Genomic DNA, 19,800 nt, shown 5'->3' with positions numbered 1-19,800 from the left:
ATATAGAGGTTCTTGGAGGAATACTGATGCATAGAAATATAGAGCTCAACTCTAGCTGAAAATACAAATTAATAGCAGTGCCTTTCATCTGCGCTGTGCTTTTATAAAGTAGTTCTAGCTGCATTATCTTTTAATAGCTCTTTTAGGTAAACACGGTCGAGGAAACACTCAGAGAGGATGGGTTTTGTACGGAAAGGACATGGTCAGGAAGGGGTCGAGGTGAGAAGCAGTCCAGAGCTCTTTGTAGATAAACAATGCTGCAGTTTCTCTCAATTAGGTTGTAGCAAAACTGGAACGCATCTCAGTGAGACAGAATGGGTCTTCACATGTGAGGAGAGGAGAACTACTGAAGTATCATAATTCCAGGTTATTATCTCAATAGTTTATTGCTCTTTCATATAAATATTCCTCTTTCTCAAAATAGAAATTGCAATTCTACTAACAAAGGAGATTTTTGAATTGACAAGGAAAAAGAAGGCTGAAATTTAAATTCATTATAAGGCTTAATGGCAGATACTGGGGTTTTTCTGAAAACTTGAGATTAAACCTCGATAAAGTACAGATGATTTTTATTACTAGAAGGAGTGATGAGATTGCATGAAGATCAGCAAAAACCAGGAGAGAGGTTGAACAAGAGGAGCCAAAGGAGGTAGTGGAGAAGATGAGGGGGACTTGGTAAAAACACAGCTGGGAATCTAAATTACTTGCAATGACAGCTCTGAGTCAACCTGTCCATTTTATTAACCTAAAACATGATCTTTTTCATATTGTGAATGCCATGTTATTCAGCACTTAAATGTCTTCATTATTTCCCATACTGATAGAATCAATCAATTCTACATCTTTTATTTTTTCTTTTATTGTTTTTATTTTTCATTTTTCATTTTTTTTGAGACAGAGTCTCGCTCTGTTGCCCAGGTTGGAGTTCCGTGGCACAATCTCAGCTCACTGCAAGCTCCTCCTCCAGGGTTCATGCCATTCTCCTGCCTCAGCCTCCAGAGTAGTTGGGACTACAGGAGCCTGCCACCACGCCCAGCTAATTTTTGTATTTTTAGTAGAGATGGGGTTTCACCTTGTTAGCCAGGATGGTCTCGATCTCCTGACCTCGTGATCCGCCCACCTTGGTCTCCCAAAGTGCTGGGATTACAGGCGTGAGCCACCGCACTCGGCCCAATTCTACATCTTTATCAAGAAACACAAGATCATTTAAACTTATACCCTGCCTTCCTACTCTGGTCAGATCACATCACACTCTTAATCATCTTTATTCCTGACCCACAACCTGCTCTTTTGCACATCACTGTTCCTTCCACCTACAATTCCTTCCTCTTTTCGTTATTTCGCTTATCAAATTCCAAATCAACTCTCAATAGTCAAACATTATCTCTTATGGAAATGTTTAATTGAAATGCATACTTTCATGAGCACTTATGAAAGGAAATTACATTTTTCTCATATCAGCCCCTTAACAGCCCGGCCTGCATTGTTCATGTCTCTCAAATGTCTATCCCAAGACATGATATATGGTACATGCTTAATAAATGAAGATATTTAGTAAATTAATGAATCATAGCAGTTATCAAAATATTTGAAGATGCATATTGAAAGAAAGAAGAAACAGAGTTAGATTGTAAATCCTTTGAGGTCAGGAACCATATGCTATTTTTTTATTGCTTACAAACTATTGCTAGCTGAAAATTCATAGATAAAGCATAGAGTAGTTCAGGAGGACACAAACTCTGGATCTAAACTGCTGGATTCGAATCACCTGGCTGCACCAGCATTATCTATGTGACTTCAGACAATACCTTCTTCCTAAGGTGCTATGAGGATTAGACAGTTAACACTTGTAAAGTGCTCAGAACCATGCTTGCTATGTAGGAGGTACTATGAGGTATTTTTTTAAATAATAACATATCAAAAAGAACAATGAGTCTGGAAAAACTGCTTCTGAGTTTGCGCTCTGCCTGGCACACGTTAACATAGTTGCTTACTATGTGTGTGATAAGTATAATGAATATAATGAAAAGGAATAGAACTCTGGCTAATCGTACCTTCTGTACGTGCTACTTTGGGAGAACGAGATTGATTAGATATTTTCCTTTGTTAAAAGACACTGCGTTTTATTGATGAGAAAACCATTTAAATGCAACAATTTAAGTGAAAATTGGGACCCAATTCTCCCCAAATGTTATAATTGTTGGCAATAATAAATGTATAAGGAGTGTTTGAAATCAAATACACATTTAGCCTTTGGACACAGGGGTTAGAGGGAACTGAGTAGCCTGTAGAAAGCCAAAGTAAACAAACAAGTGTCTAGGTGCAAGGGGAAGACAGATGCTTCCCAGTATATCAGTGTCACTCAAGCAGACCCGCTGTATCCAGAATTCCCATGTCGCATTTTCTTTTGTAATCACAGGATGCTCCTCTCTATTACAGCTGGCTCAAATACAAAAGGGATTTCACACAAGGAAGATATATTTTAAAACTTTGAGTAGTTTTCATTTTGAAAGATACCATCCTCTTTTTCCCCCAATAAAGATCAATTTAAGCAAGAACAATGTAACTTTTACTAATATACCCTGTAGAGGGTATATTACATCTAAATAAAGTACAATTATTGGCCATATTTGGTAATAACCTTCATAGCATAGACTGAAATTTTAACCCACATCTCAGACTATAGGGAATAAATAGGAAATGAGCTTGTCAGTAGCATTATGTTGTATTATCCTGTAATACAAACTGCTGCTGTCCTTGTCATATTTATAACACACTGTATCAGCAGAATGGCTCAATACCAAAGGGCAAGAACAGTTTCAGCCGGTCTGACAACAGGTGCACACATTGCGTATGTGAAATTAAAACGATGTGAACAATTATGTCAACCACACTAGCAAGTGCGAGGTCATCAAACGCTAATAGCAGCACTTTCAGAAATAAGAGGTCCTGATTATTCTCACAATTCCAAAGGTATATTTTTAATGGAAGAATACGTTTAACCTGGCCACTGCTACAACAACTTCACTTGAAACAACCCTGCTGGCCCAGAATTTAGAAAAGAATGAGTGTTACTGAATGTTGATTCTGAGTGTTCACTTGCGTCTCTCTCATCTTGAGAGAGCTGCAAAATATTTCCTTAGAAATCCCTTTGTTAGACGACATAAAAGTTATTTTATAACTGGACACTTTTTATTTTTACTGAAAGGATGTCCAAAATCTGAAAACTTTGTGCCATCTGAGATAAAGCAAAGGACAGAATGTTGTCATAAAGTACTGGGAGCATTGGATGCAGCAATGTAGAGTAAAAAGAGAAGATTGGGAATCAAAAATCTGGATTTGAATTCTGGCTCCATCACTTGCTTGCTTCATCTACTGAGCTAAATTATTTAATCTACCCACATCAGAGTTTTCTCACATGTGTAAATGAAGTAACAAATCCTACTGTATGAGGGAATTAAATGAATTTTCAATATGAAAAGTGTCCAACATGGTGTCTCATCAATAAATTATGTTAAAGATATGTAAATAAAACTGAATAATAATCTATATTATAGTATAATTTGATATTCAAAATTCCATAAGCTTTTCAATTAATATGGTTTGATCTCTGTCATAACAGGCATTTTTGCAATAATATGTATGATTTCATATACCTGATATACATTTTCCTCTATAGGAGTCATTATGTTTTAATGCATAAATATAATTTGTTTACTTATTACATTTATTTGATTTTTTCTTCCTGGGCCTCCCGTATCTTAGAAACTTATTATGTTTATTTTCTCTCTCTTCATACCAGGATGGAAGCTAAATGAAAGCATATGTTTTTGTCTGTTTTGTTCAATTTTGCTTTCCCAGCCTAAAAACAGTACTTGGCATATAAGAGACACATAACAAATATTCTTTGAATGAGTGAATACAAACATCTTTTCCTTCAATATGTAGAAGTCTTTGTTGTAAATAAAGCCATGGAAGACTGGGAATAGAAAGTGGTTAAGACTTGTATTCACAAATTTATTTCAATAGAACTGTAAATACTAGCAAGAATGACAAATATAGAGTTAAATATTTAAGCAAAATAATGAATTTACAGTAAAAAATTTAATAAAGAGCTACCTTATAAAAGTACCGCATTTCTCAGTTACTTACACTGTTAAAAAAATCTTTACCAAGACTCACCATGAAACCAAGAAATATAGCTCTTCAAAATATAGTAAGGCTGAAAAATAAAACTTGTTTTTTTTTCACATAGCAGAAAGATTTTTTTCTGGATTTATTAAAGTAGCCATGTATTTATGACATCTTTTGATGCTCAAATACAAATCATCTAGTAGACTTTGAATGTGTGTCATATATGACTAAAAGTTAAATCGCCTTCCTGGTCCAGACTTTGGCATTTTAGAAATATTATAGAGTCTATCATAGTGAATTATGTTTTCATTTTTCCACTGTAAGAATAAAATACAGATTCTCTTCCCCACTGGTGAAATGTACACTTATTTTAGGGAATGTAAGAAGTAAATGGAAGGAATTTTCTGGGATCTATATCATATACATTTTCTATTTAAAAAACATCTTATAATTGCAGGACACAGGTTTCTGGATATGCAAGCTGAGGCTTGAAAGGATGTCCCTCTCTAAACGAAGCTTTAGTGTACTTCTGTCTGCATCTTACAGCTGATTTAACTGAATCTCAAGCTGATTATGGGAGGGCTACACATTTCTCACATTTCTCAGAGCTACTCCATGTCACAGAGCACCTTCTGACTGTACTCCCAAACTGTACTTTGGGGCTATCCCAACCTTCAATATCTAGTGGTAGGCAAGTTCACTCACGTGTGGATTTATATACAAATAAGAGAGATAAAAAAAGTAATAAAGTTTCCTTATCAAAAATGTATTCCTGCAGGGCATGGTGGCTCATGCCTGTAATCCCAGCACTTTGAGAAGATAAGATAGGAGTATCACTTGAGGTCAGGAGTTCGAAATCAGCCTGGCCAACATGGTGAAACCTTGTCTCTACTAAAAGTAGAAAAAAAGTAGCTGGGCATAGTGGTGTACCTGTAATCCCAGCTACTCTGGAGGCTGAGTCAGGAGAATGCTTGAACCCTGGATGTGGAGGGTGCAGTGAGCTGAGATCATGCCACTGCACTCCAGCCACAGTGACAGAGTGAGACTCTGTCTCAAAAAACTTTTCAAAAAGTAAAAAAAAAAAAAAAAAAAAAAAAAAAATGTATTTCCAATAGAGCTTTGATGAAATAGCACCCACTTAAACAGGCATCGCCAAAACCCATTATCACCTATATCCCTCAATGTAATTTTCCCACTGGCACACTTTGCGATGTATAACTATATATTATTTGTTTAATGTCCGCTTCTCCTACTATGTTCCATGAGGGCCTAGATTTGTCTGCTTTGGCCATTGTTGTATATGCAACTTACTGCCAGGTTCTAAATAAGAGAGAATGGATGAATAAATGAGCAAATGAATGGATACATAAATGCAAAGTATGAGCTTACTTTTTTGTAAATACACACGCCCTTTATTTAACTATTAGGTGGAAAAAATATCTACTAGAATATCTCAGTCAAGGGTTCAATATCTGCATCTCAAGCCATAAAATATTCATGACCTCTTCATCTCCAGTGACTCTCCTCCACTTCGTTTCAAACACTTGCTCCAATGGCCATATCTTAGACATTGTAGTCCCAGAACAGCCCCTCCTCTGAAATTATAAAATTTCAGATATTCCATTCTTTGATTGCACTGAAGCATCTGGCTCTTCTCATTTATTTCCAATGTATTGGTTCTTCAATCATTAGTCTTTTCACCTAACAATTTTTTTTTTTTTTTTTTTTTTTTTGAGACAGGAACTGGCTCTGTCACTCAGGCTGGAGTGCAGTGGCATGATCTAGGCTTACTACAACCTTCGCCTCTCAGGCTCAAGCCATTCTCCCACCTCAGCCTCCCAAGTAGCTAGGACTACAGGTACATGCTACCACATCCAGCTATTTATTATTATTATTATTATTTTGTAAAGATGGGGCTTTTACCACCTTGCTGAGACTGGTCTTGAACTACTGGGCTCAAGCAATCCATCTGCCTCGGCCTCTCAAAGTGCTGGGATTACAGGTGTGAGCCACTGGGCACAGCCTGAACTTTCTGCTGGCCTCCTTTTTCCTCAGCTTCTCTCTCTGCAGTTCAGATTCCATGGTCCAACACTCCAACCACCCTCTATCTAATATATTAAATTTCCTTGCTCTGCTGCACTTCCTTCACATCCACATGGCAAAACATCAAACATGAAAGAGCTTGGAATCCACAGTAAATCCTCTGCCTTTAAGGATCTAACATCCCACCAAGAAAATCAGACATAAGCAACTAGTTATAATAAACTAGGATAAGTCCAGTAAGTCAGGAGGCATAGGATGCTGTGGAAACACTGAGCTGAGGGACCTGAGGGAGATCTCAGCAACCTGCCTGTCCCGCACCTGGGCTGGGATTGCTGAGAGCTCCTGAAGAAAAGCACCCGGTGGGACAGATTCTGGATGGCAAAACCGATTCTGCCTCTGTCCTCTGGCTTGTTCTCATCATTCTTTCGTTTGCCCATTTAATATTTTCGAGCATTTTCTATGTAACAGGCATGGTCTTAGGGTCTGGGAATGCAACCGTGAAGTAGTCTATCCAGGTTTTAGCCTTCATTAGGAGCGCTAGTGTTTAGCAAGAAGAGCAATAAACCATTAATGAAATCATATAATTTCCGATGGAAATAAGAGTTCTGGTTTGTTAAAGAATGACCCAGGAGCTCTTTTAGATGATTTGGTGTTATTGCTTACCTATACTGTGAATGTTGTGAATGAAAGAAAATAAGTAATTAAATTAAATTGGTAATTTCTCTTCTTATCTTTTCCTTGCCTTGAAGAATTGTCTTTTTTTCTCTTGAAGTTCCTTGCTGTTGACCTTGAAGGTCAGTACCATGAATCCTTTTTATTGTGAGTGGCAAATAGGGTCAGATAGGCAACAAGAAATGACTGACAATGATGATAAAAATGGAGCAATGCAACGCTACTTATTATCTTGTTAAGTAGCTAGTAGGAAACCTAAATGCAGTGAGTAGTGGAAAATTTAAAGGTTGATAACTCTATGCTGGTCTTTATACATAGGTTCGACTTTGAAGAACTTTGATTCGGTTTTCTAAAGTTGTGTCAGGGAGGAGGCAGATGAGGAAAACTGGACTTAGGATAGACAGAAAAAGAGTGCTTTTCTTGTTTTGTTTTCTGGATGGATGAGTACCCTGATAGAATTTCAGAAGGCCAGACTTTTACTACCTAAATCACAGTATTTTCTAAAAACCTCAAGCCACCCCTTCCATATTGCAGAAAAGAGGTTAAAAAAAAGAGGGAGGGAAGGAAGGAAGGAAGGAAGGAAGGAAGGAAGGAAAGAAAGAAAGAAAGAAAGAAAGAAAGAAAGAAAGAAAGAAAGAAAGAAAGAAAGAAAGAGAAAGAAAGGAAAAGAAAAGAAAAGAAAACAGTGAAAGTAACCTGAGTCACTAAGCCATAAGAGGGATGCCTGAGACCTGCCCTAAGAAGGCATTAAACCATACAGGGGAAGCCTGGGAAGAGTGATAACTGTGAGGGCCTGAGCAGTGAGTTCTGTACTATGAGCCTGATTTGGTGTACAAAGAGCAAAAAGAAGCAGCAACAGGATGGTCAAATAATGCTACGTGTAACTGAGAAAGAGAGAGCTAAGGTACAGAGAATGAACACATTCCAGTACTGGAGAGAAAATTTTAGGAAAATTAATTTGTCGTGAAGACACTCAGTAAACAGAAAGGGAGCCTGTAAGCCTAATTTCTATTAGAAGGGAAGAAGGCACAAAAGAAGAAAACAGAAGGAACAGCAGGGCAGACCCTGACTTGGACATCCCAGTCTAGAAAATTATTAATGATAAATGCTGTAATGCCTTAGTTGCCTTAGTCCACATCTGAAACACTGTCACCTTAGAGATCGGTCATGTTTTCCTTATCAGAAGACTTTCCATCAAATCTGTAAAACAGTAAACATATAATCTGAAGGTAAACTCTGAGAACTCCTGGGTATCCTCAATGTTTAATGCCCATTCTTCTCATTCAAAACTTTGGGATCATACGATGCCTTTCTGAAAAAGGTGTACAACACAGAGCTGTGTAACTGAAGCAAGAAGAGAGGAGGAGAGAATGGAGAACGGAAGAGTGCAAGTTGCAAAACAAAAAAACCCTGCAATCTAAACAGTTTCGCAACGCTTCAAACTCCAGCAAATGCAGAATCATGCTGGGTGTAGCTTCGGCTCCAGTGAGGCGCCTTCCTTCCCCAGGCTAACCCCTACACATAGGGTGAATCTTGGAGGCACAAAGAAATTAGAGGCAAAACTAAGAACACAAGGACAGCTTTTTCTCCTCAAGTGCATATCTAGGATCACCAGCTGTGACTTCTTGCCTTCCGGTGCCTGGCGTTCGTTGTTGCCTGCCAACCTCCACCTCCACTGGAATGCTCATTCGTTTCAACCAATGTGAAGGAACCTATACTATTTCCTTCTTCTGCTTCTCCTAAAATTTCCCTTTTCTCTTTTCTAGCTGTTTTTAAAAGTAGTATAAAGCATCTTTTTCAGCCTCCTCTTCAAGGCTCCTTTGAGATGCCACCCACGTTGCACAGCTGTGGGTCAGCAGTTTACTATTTACTGTAACCTCACAGACATAACACAGATCCAACTGAGATTACAAAAACACAGGGATAACTGAGAGATGGTGGTCTTGACAGTTTCCTTCATTATGTCTGTAAGAATAAGACAGAACTTGAAAATAAGATAGAACTTGAAATGAAAAGACAAAGAGAATGTAGCTTGCTTTTTATTTTTATTTTTATTTTTATTTTTGGACACAATTTGATGTGATTCCCTATTTTGGAGCCAACGAAAATCACTCCTGAGTGTGTCCCTCTTTAATCTCTTCTCTTCCCCTCTGCTTTCCTGTTCCTTAGATTCTTCCCCTGTCCCTGTCCTCTCTTTCTCAGACATTCATGTAGCGCTTAACAGGAGGAAGAAGTTATTTTCTTTCTATCTCCAAGCCCTGATTGCTTTTGCTGGTGTTAAGCTGACTATATGAGGTTCCTTATTGCCCTCTGAGTCTTACCACAGTGTCAACAGTAGTTAAAGGATGTCCGTAATGAAGAAAAAAGAGAATTGACAATCCACAATTATGAAATAACAAGCGGAGGACAAGGAAAGACCTTGTTCTTTTGAAAAATGTTAATATAATAGCAAGTCTCTGTCCCTTGATGCCAAAACAACAAGTTAATTCAGCAATTCAGCCTTAAAATAGTAAGTCCATACAGAGGCAATATAGCAGAAAGGAAAGAGCACTGGGGCAATTACAACAACAATATCAGTACCTAAGCATCATGCGGTCAACCAGACACTTTCATAGATGCCAGAGACTCTGAATCTGAGTTTGAGGCTTTTCCAGCCACCACACAAAGCCTCCTGAATCTCAAGTCTCTATTTCCCACCCCCCCCACCCCATTCATGATCAGCTGACACTAATGAAGTTCCACTTGATGAACTTCATTTTCCTTGTCTGCAAATGAGTACTGACACCTTCCATCTTTTTGTGCTACTGTAAGAATCCAGAGTGACTCCGTTTAGACAAAAGCATTCAAAAATATGTAGTCCCACACAAACGTAAGATATTATTAGAGAAATAGATCTTTAAAGAATTGTCAGACGAAATAATATGTTGAAAAATTAACATAGTTTAAGTAAAAGCCTTTAAGTTTTTTTTATGGTGAATAACAGCTTTTCTGTTTGTTTCTAAATTTTTTTAATTATACTTTAAGATCTGGGATACATGTGCAGAACGTGCAGGTTTGTTACATAGGTATACACGTGCCATCGTAGTTTGCTGCACCCATCAGCTGGTCATCTACATTAGGTATTTCTCCTAATGCTATCCCTCCCCAGCCCCCAACCTGCCGACAGGCCCCAGTGTGTGATGTTCCCAGAAATATCATTTGACCCAACAATCCCATTACTGGGTATATACCCAAAGGATTATAAATCATCCTACTAAAAAAACATATGCACACATGTGTTTATTGCAGCACTGTTCACAATAGCAAAGAATTAGAATCAACCCAAACGCCCACCAATGACAGACTGGATAAAGAAAATGTGGCACATATAGTCCATGGAATACTATGCAGCCATAAAAAAGGATGAGTTCATATCCTTTGCAGGGACATGGATGAAGCTGGAAACCATCATTCTCAGCAAACTAACACAGGAACAGAAAACCAAACACCGCATGTCCTCACTCATAAGTGGGAGTTGAACAATGAGAACGCAAGCCTTTAAAGTTTTAATCATATTGTTTCATAAGGGTTCTGTCAAATTACATATAGGATATGAAAAGGTAGTGTTTATATATGAGACATTAAATAATTTTAAAATACTAAATGAGCCTCCATCTCTATGATTATTCTCTGATAAAAACTCAGTGTTAGAGCAAACATATCATTATAAAAATGCATAGGGGCATGATGCCATACATACAATGAACATACTTCTTAGATTTGGGGACTGGACCAGAAAAAAAGGCCATTTGTTAATTGTACAACTAAATATGACTTAATTTTTACTTTGTTATAATGTTCTATAAATAAATCCACACATTAGGATATTAGTCCTTTATGAAACATTACATTCTCTATTTATGGCTCAGAAAATATAGTCACCAGTGTCTAGTCTTAGGGTCTCCCAAGTGTTCCCCTACAAATTCCTGAATTCCTTGCTTTCATTCTCCATTCAATTTTCATTCTTCTCTATCTACTTTCCCAACCACAAAGTGTTCCTCATCCTCCCACCTCCATCCTGTCCAGCTTGTGACCTCAGTTGTCCTCCTAGCTCTGCTGTCCCCTTTGCATTTCACTTCTGCACATGCACACAGCCCAGAGTTCTGCAGTGGGTCATCATGAACGAACTTGTGGCAGCCAGCCTAGAATCTCTTTCTGGCACGGAGCAAACATGTCCTCCTCTGGGCAGAGTCCAGCCTAATGGAACACCTGCCGGATGTAAGGGTAGAACTCAGGCACTGATTTGGGGATTAAGAGATTCTCCATCCACTGCCTGTCCAGTCACCACATTTATACCCCCTGGAGGAGGAGGATAGGTTCTAAGCCCATTTGAAATGTTTAACATTGTCAACCCCATGCACAGCGTCTCTGGCTCCTGCCTTCTCCCCTCGGCATTCAGATGCATGTAGCAACCAGTTCATCTGGATTTTCCCCAGAAATCCAGGGCTCCCTTGAGCTGAACAGATGGCTAAGGATGGATAGGCAATATCCTTCATGCAGGTGGCTCTACATCTCCAGGACAGTAAAGATCTGTTCCACTTCTTGTTGAATGAAGGGCTGCAAGATAGAGGCACGCACTTGGCAAACCCAGAGAAATGTTGCCTTATCGTATTCATGGAGTGACCACGGTGTTAAGAAGAATGTGGGGAAGAGGCACCACACTCCACATAAAAGAAGTAGACCAAGTTTCCTTCAGCACACATTTATAGCTGGGCATTCACTCTTTTTCTTGCTTACTCTTATTACCCTCATGCCTATTCACTCTCCGTGGCCTTCTTATCTGGTCCTTTCAGTTTACTGGCCATTACTGACATGCAACCTTGGCTCTCCTTTGAGACAACCCTGGGTAACCCTTTCTCCAAACTGACTGAGCTCCAAGAACCCTCCCACCTATGCTTTCCCTTGGGAGGTCCCCCGACTCTACCCTGGAGATCTCCAAATTACATATTCATTCTAGAGTGTTTAAACATCAGATGGCCAACTTCTTGCTCCCACAATCAAAAATTGTCAGGAAATGTCAATATCTAAAATTCCCAAATATAAGCACTGTTTCCTAAAGGAAGGAATAATACATCATCTAATACTGATATCAAGTTTTCAAGTCCCTAAACTCTCTAATCCTTTCTTTATGGGACCAATTGTGTTGCAGAATAGCTTTTAGCTTTCTTCTGTGTCTGGCTGGAAAAGGAATTTCCTTTCCTAGAGTTCCAGTTTATTCTTAAAGGGTCTAGCAGTAGGTATCAGTCAGGTCTAAAGTGGGAACCATGTCTTAGATGGTCAAACAAATTGCTTTGGTCTTCTCAGGAAAGCAGGAGGTGAAGACATCTTTTGAATGAAGGAAGACCTGGGTGGGGACGTTGTTTGGGAATGATCAGAGTTTAAGAGCTGAAAGGAAAGTACAAAAGAAGAATTCAAGGACTGCTGACCACCACAGAGAGTTCTATACTGAATACACAACATGAACTTACACTAGATCTCATTCATGCATTCATTCAACATATTATGTGCCAGGAATTGTGTACACTTGGTCTCTGCCCTGATCCAGCTGACAGTAATTTATTGGAAAGTTTTGTTTAATGCTAGATTTCACAGGGTATGGTTACATTACTATAAATGCTTGGTTACTTTGGAAATGTGCTTAGGATTACGTACATATTATTGGATAACGAGACATACTCCTATTTATATCCCAGAAAAGGGGCTTCCTTTTAAGATATTATTTTACAAGAAAAATAGGAGACAATTCTAGCTTTTGAAGTTTATATGTCTGACAGAATATGTTTCCACAACATATGCTGAAGAGTTTATCTGCTCTCCAGCAAAATAAGTTTGTTAAAAGCAAACATGGTCATGCTTTAATCAGTGTTCTTTTTTTTTTAAGAAACATAGTACACTCACCTCCTTTCTTCCCTATCCTCATATACTCCCCCACAAGAAAACTAACTCTGCCTCAAACCTATCTGCTTTTAAAATAGCTTATATAGTTCTAAAATACTTAGATAAGTAGGTTTAGCTTGTACAATTGTTATTAATTGTTTTTAAGATATGTTATTAATTGTTATTAATTGTTATTAAGATATGTTATTAATGTTTTCACTGTTTATTCAGAAAAAAAGGATAGTTCTTAAAGATAATAACAGAGAGGGGAGTAAAGGGAAACATTCAAAATCACTTCCGCCCTCTGGGCGTGTCCAGTAGGGAAGGTTTACTGCTCAGTATGAAAGTCAACTTTCTGACTGATGCTTTGCTAGGGTCGGGTAGTTCCTTCACTGCTATAGAAAAGTTAATATCCTGTTCCATTTTTCCTGAAGCATTTGTGCACTTTGGCTAAATTAATACTAGATTTTCCACCAGGGAAGAAGTAGGCTTTGGGCCGTAGCTATTGGAATGCTATTATACTTCCTATTGCTTGTTAAAGAAATAGTGAAACACCAAGAGGAAACTCAATTGTAGCAGCACGATTTTGGACTCCTAGTGGCATTTTGAAACATAACTTTATAACTTGGCATTTGTATAGCACACTATACTATAAATTTTTAATGAAGAGTGTTTCCAGTAATCACATTTGTGAGAGATATACATATAATCTCTCTTCTTTTCCCAAGAGGCACCAAATGCAATGAGAATAGTTTAATGATATCATTCTTTTGGATATGAAAATATGTATTCCCCAGTCTTTTATAATCTCAATGCTTTTCAAAGTACTCTCAGCTAAAGTGTCTAATTAGGTCCCATAGCACCTCTGTGACAGGCATTTTGATCCTGGACCACAGACTAGGAAAACAAAACCCAAGGAAGTCACTTGTCCACGGTCATTCAACTCTTCATAATGGAAACTGGGATTCCCCATTTCAGTCCCGGGTAATTTCCCTTTCTCTTGGAAAGGGTGAATGGGTCACAGCAGGATCTGTTTCAGACACATGAACTTTTAACAGGTTGTTCTGGTGGTTTCTAGAAGTCTGCACCACCACCCTAACACCACCTTCTTTGTCCTATGCCAAAAGAAATAAGAAATATCATGACCCTGGAGTAATATTATTTTTTAAGCAAATTCCATTTTCTTCCCATTGTCATACATTACTATCAGGCTTCTTCCTCCACCTGACTCTCTCTTCCTAGATTGGATACCTGAAATCCCTCTCTCAAGCATACTTAAAATATGCTTAGGTCAGCAATTACCAGCTTGAATTTGTCAAGATCAGCTGTGACGTATGTTACAAGAAATTGGCTATGAAAAGAACTAAAATATCAACATTTGTGAATAATTTATGTTTCATAAACGAGGGAAGATATGTTGCATTCTGACTCCTGGCAGTCAAAGTGACTTTCTTGAGCAGATAAAGAAGCATTATGCATATCCCTGGAAAGCCCGTGGAATATGCTTGCATTTGACTGTATCTATAGGTGCCAAAGGGGAAAATGGACAAGCAGCTTTAAACATTTACCTGAGCAAAATAAATGTACTGAAGAAAACACAGGGTGATAATCAAAAATGCCTACTATATATGCATTATTGAAGCAAATATAATGTAATCTATACCAAGTGCTTGTTTTTGAGATCAGAGCTTAAACCCAGCTTCCCAGGGGAAGAAAGGACACACATAATACTTATTGAACATTAACTCTGGCCAACCACCATGCTCGATGCTTTCAAACATATGATTTTATTCAGTTTCCACAAATAGGGGTTAGCTCCATTTTCCAATAAGAGAACTGAGGATTTTAAAATGTGGATAAAATTTGCCAATTGTCCCATAGCTAAGATAAAGCTGGAATTTGGACCAATGTATTCCACAACATATCCAAGATCTGCGAGGCTTCTTATTCAAGGTACTTAACAGGCTTGAGATTGAAAGCTGTGCTGGAGATTGTAAGATCTATTCTCAACAGTAATATGCAGAGTTGCAGAGCTTCCCTTTTACCAAGTTACTCTGATAGGGCTGCACCATAAATGAACTGGTAGGGGTTCCTATTGAGAATCCCCAGATAAAGATTAGGGACACCAAAGGTAGTTATATGTCAAGGAACATGATAAGGCCCATTCTGCGCTGCCAAATCCATGTGCTCTTTTTAATAATTATTTTGATCCATCTATTATTTTGGATCATAAATATGCCTAGCCTCTATTAGTGAATTTAATTGAAAGCTGAATAAACTCTTTTAAGATCATTATACATGGCCGACTCAGTCTTTTATTGTCATATTTCTTTCCGAACTCTATACATGATAAGTCAAAATGCTTAATTTTACATTTTGAATAAGTCTCCAAAAAGTGCAAAAGTTGACAAAGTTCTGTTTACCTTGCAAATTTCCAAATTTGGTGTAGTTTCTGCCACAGAACATAAATCCTATGTTAGAACATGAGTTCATTCTTTTAGTGAGAACAGATCCCTTGGAAAAAATATCTAAAGGAAGCCAAGGGGAAAAACGAAACCAAAACATTCCTTTCACCCCAAAAGGCCACATACTCAGAGTTGATAACAGGAAGCACTTTTTATAATGTCAGTGTATCTAGTGGTTTCCATTTCAGAGAGTTTATCTTATATGAATTTCAATTCCATTAAAACAAGAAACATAATTGCATAGAGGGAAAAGAAGCAGAAGCTCCTGCCACTATCTGAAAAACAAGAGAGAATGACACTTACAAAATGATTAATTCTTTGATACATATGACATTAAAAATAACTTCTTGTTTAAATTTGAGCTTCATCAAGACTTCATTAAAATGTATCTAATGTAAACAAATTTGAATTTGTTTAAATTCTCTCAGTATGAGCAATTTTTTACCCATATGCATATTTCATTACAAAAATTTAACATTGCTCTAATCAACTGTCTCAGATAAACTCACAAGCATTAAATGCTCATCAGGCAGCCTAACTAATTCTCTGAAAGTTGCATACCTGTTAGTACGTTGACAACATCTCTTGAGAGCCTCCTATACATAAATTCCTGTGCTTAAATTCCATCAGCAAGATTTTAAAATCTACATTTTCCAATCCAGTTACAATATAAAAATGTAGAAAAGGAATGGCTCAATTTTAGGTAGGATCAATCTGTTAAAAATGGAAATTCCTTAACAGAAATAGAGGTTAGATGATGGTGACAATGAGGGTAAGAAAGAAGAGATGTAATTAGAAAGGCACAATGATTAGGAAAGGATGTTATTTTTATTATTATTATGGTAGATACCTGAGAATGTCTATAGGCTAAGGATTTCAATGAGACAAAGGAGCTGATGATAACAAGAGAAATCAATGATAGTTAATCAAAGATAATTAATCAACTTTAATGTAGAAATGGCATGATGATTACCATTAGCCAGAAGTCTAAGAGAGAGTACAGTAAAGAGATCAAGGGATATTTGTGTAGGAAGAAGGAGAAGTGGAGGACTTTTGAGTCCAGCAAGAGACAGAAAAGAAGGAGTTCCTCTCATATGTTGCCCTGCTCTAGAGTCGGCAAGTTGAAATTCATCATTCATTTATTTATTCATTTATCGACTGAATATTTATTCAATCCTCACTATGTATCAGAGACTATTCTGACACTGGGGATGTAGCAGTAAACCAATAAATAAAGTATTTGATCTGAAGGAGCTTATATTCCATGCAGAAAGACACGATAAACAAATGAATAGATATGTTACTCAGGGTCCAAAATCTTAATCTCTTCCCTCCTATCTGCACTCAGCTCACTCCTCCCCATCCCCAGCTATAACATGCTGTTCATCTGGGCAGCTCAGATTTAAAAAAAAAAAAAAAAAAATCCACAAAACTAAGGACTTGCCTATAGATAAGCAAGTCTGACATTGACTGATACATCAGCCTCCCTAAGTTTGGTCTTGATTCAAAAGATTCATTTTACTTTGAAAAGGCAACAGCTTAGAGGCTGGGGGATAGAGAGAGAAACTCAACAAAGCTTTCATCTCAGTCTTATCTAAAGACTTATGTTCATTGCAGCAATTACTTGTTGCTCACTGACTTTGTGAAGGCCAAATGTTAGGGTCTATAGGGTCCACAGAGATGAGTGAGTCTTCAAGGAAATGAAATAATAATTATTTTCATAGTTAATATTTATTGAGTGCTTTCTATCTGCCAGACACTTTAAGCGCTTCTTGTGATTTATCTCATTTAAGGCTCATGTTAGCCTTGGGGAGTTGGTAATAATACATCCATGTTCAGGTAAGGAAACTAAATCCAAGAGAGGTCAAGAAATGTGCCCAAGGGAGCAAGTTAACAAATGGTATTAATTTGAATGCAGTGTTCATGTACTTAACTATTTTACCTTCCCAAATTTATTAGTTTCCTAGAGCTGCTGTAACAAAGCTGGATGGTTTAAAACAAGAAAAGCATACTTACTAAATCTCATAATTCTGGAGGCTAGAAGCCTGAAATAACAGTGTCAGCAGTTCCTCTGAAACTTGTGGTGGAATCCTTCCTCGACTCTCGAGTTTCTGGGGGTTTGCCACAATCTTTGGTGTCCTTCAATGTGCAGCTGCATGACTCCAATCTCTGCCTTCAACATTACATGACATTCTCCCTGTGTGTCTCTGTCTTCCTATGTTGTCCTCTTCTTTTTATTTTTTATTTTATTATTATTATTATTATTTTCGAGATCTAATTTCACTCTTGTTACCCAGGCTGATGTGCAGTGGCATGATCTCAGCTCACTGCAATCTCTGCCTCCTGGGTTCAAGTGATTCTCCTGTCTCAGCCTACCGAGTAGCTGGAATTACAGGTGCCCGCCATCATATCCAGCTAATTTTTTGTATTTTTAGTAGAGATGGGGTTTCACCATGTTGGCCAGGCTGATCTTGAACTCCTGACCTCAAGTGATCCACCCTTCCAAATCTCAGCCTTCCAAAGCTGGGATTGCAGGTGTGAGCCACCACGCCCTGTCTACCATCTTTTTATATCACCAGTCATATTGGATTAGGGGCCACTTTACTCCAGTGTGGCCTCACCTTAACTAATTGTATCTGCGATAACCCTATTTCCAAGTAAGGTCACATTCCGAGGTACTGGAGTTTAGGGCTTCAACATATCTTTTCAGGGATGGGGTACACAATTCGACCATAATACCAATGAATGGAGGTAGCATATGGGGCTATAATAAAATAGAAAGGACATAGGTCTCAGTCCATTCCCGTCCTCACTATCAACTTATTATGTTACTTTGAGAGAGCCACTTTCTTTCTGTGGCCTTCGTTCTCTTCACTTAAAAAAGATGTTGAACTTAATTATCTCTAACTTATTTGCAGTTCTAACATTCTAATGTTCCTTCATTTATAAATACTTACAATGAAACATAAGTGTTATTAGGGATGTTTAAGCACACATCCATTTATGGAGATAAGGGCTGCTATGATGAAGGAGGTGAAACTTCATAGGTTCTTGAAAGTTTTAAGAATGATCATGAAGATTTCTAGAGGCATTGATTAGGGTAGGCTCCCTGGAGGAGACTCCTGACAGAAGGAGAGATGTGGGAGTTTAGAGAATAGGCTGTTGGCTGGATTATGGATTACACGTAGAGACAGGGTGGAGATAAGGCTAGAAAAGTATGTTGGAACATGCCTGGGTCAGGGTGGTTTCTACTCAATTGAGTGCGCCCAACGTTACAACTCCTGAAGGCTTTCAGCAGAGGTATTAATGGGACCTGTGCACAGACTGCATAGAATATGCAGGCAGATGGAGGGGTAACTGGTTAAATCACTGAACGAGTCTAGGTTAGTGACAACGAGGACACAGCATTGAGATTGTGAAGGTAGACGCTAAGATTTTGGAATCTGATGAACTCTTATTTGAACTAATTTGGAGGACCAGAGAAAATTCCACTTTACATAGCCATAAAGGCTGTGCTAATGTGATATTTACTAAAATTATAATAGTATAATAAAGGGCTAAATGCACAGCATGGTCCCAGAGAGAAATTACAAGTTAGAGCTAAAAAAGGAGCACCATGTCTACAGGCAATATATAAACCACGAGGAGAAAATCTAGATCTGGGCCAGATGCCAAGGAGAAGAGGAAGCAACATGCAAGCTGGTTGAGACTAATGTTTCTGAATAAGGGCTGTGAACAAGGCAAGAATGTTTTGGACTTTATACAACAATGTAAATATGATTAATACTACTTAACTATATACTTACAAATGGTTAAGAGAGTAAATTTTATAATATATGGGGTTTTTTACCTCTATTAAAAAATTTTAAGGATAATTTGTTTTTTTGTTCTTTTTTTTTTTTTTTTTGACAGGAGCTTGCTCTGTCACCTAGGCTGGAGTACAGTGGCACGATCACAGGTCACTGCAGCCTCGACATCCCAGGCTCAAGCAATCCTCCCACCTCAGCTTCTCGAGTAGCTGGGGCTCCAGGCACATGCCATCAATCTCAGCTAATTTTTTTAAAAAATTTTGTGGAGATAAGCTCTCCCTATTTTGCCTAGGCTGGTCTTGAACTCCTGGACTTACGTGATCCTCACGGCTCAGCCTCCCAAAGTGCTAGGATGACAGATGTGAGCCACCACTCCCAGACTTACTAAAGAAGAAGAAGGAGGAGGAGGAGGAGGAGGAGGAGGAGGAGAAAAACCTGAAGAATGTTGTAGCCTTTCTAATTTGGAGCTGGCCATGTGGCTCAGTGGCAGGTCTCAGATTTGGTAAGGAGCCAGGCCAGATGGATTTGGTGAGGAGCAAGGTATGGGGAAGGAGCAAGAAATACCAAAGGTGTAAAACCTATGCATCTAGGAAAATGGTGGTTGGGTGTCAGGTCCTATTCATGGAAATAGGGAGGTTAAGAGGAATCATTGATTTGGGCATGAAGTTTGTGAAACAAATTACTTACATTTGTGTAGTATTTTATAATATTCTAGAAAAAGGTAACAGGAATTTGAAGAGGTAGGTGATACGTCATCTGCC

The 19,800-nt window shown here is 38.2% G+C and overlaps 1 protein-coding gene across 18 annotated transcripts in view; it reads right to left on the bottom strand.

Annotated features, from left to right (window-relative positions):
• The window catches only part of CPED1 (cadherin like and PC-esterase domain containing 1), a 310,448-nt gene that overhangs the window by 283,822 nt on the left and 6,826 nt on the right, over positions 1–19,800 (bottom strand). The window lies entirely within an intron of this gene.

The sequence above is a fragment of the Macaca fascicularis genome, chromosome 3 (genome assembly GCF_037993035.2).
Source record: "Macaca fascicularis isolate 582-1 chromosome 3, T2T-MFA8v1.1".
In the NCBI taxonomy this organism is placed as follows: Eukaryota; Metazoa; Chordata; class Mammalia; order Primates; family Cercopithecidae; genus Macaca; species Macaca fascicularis.
This window is presented reverse-complemented; position numbering and strand designations above follow the sequence as displayed.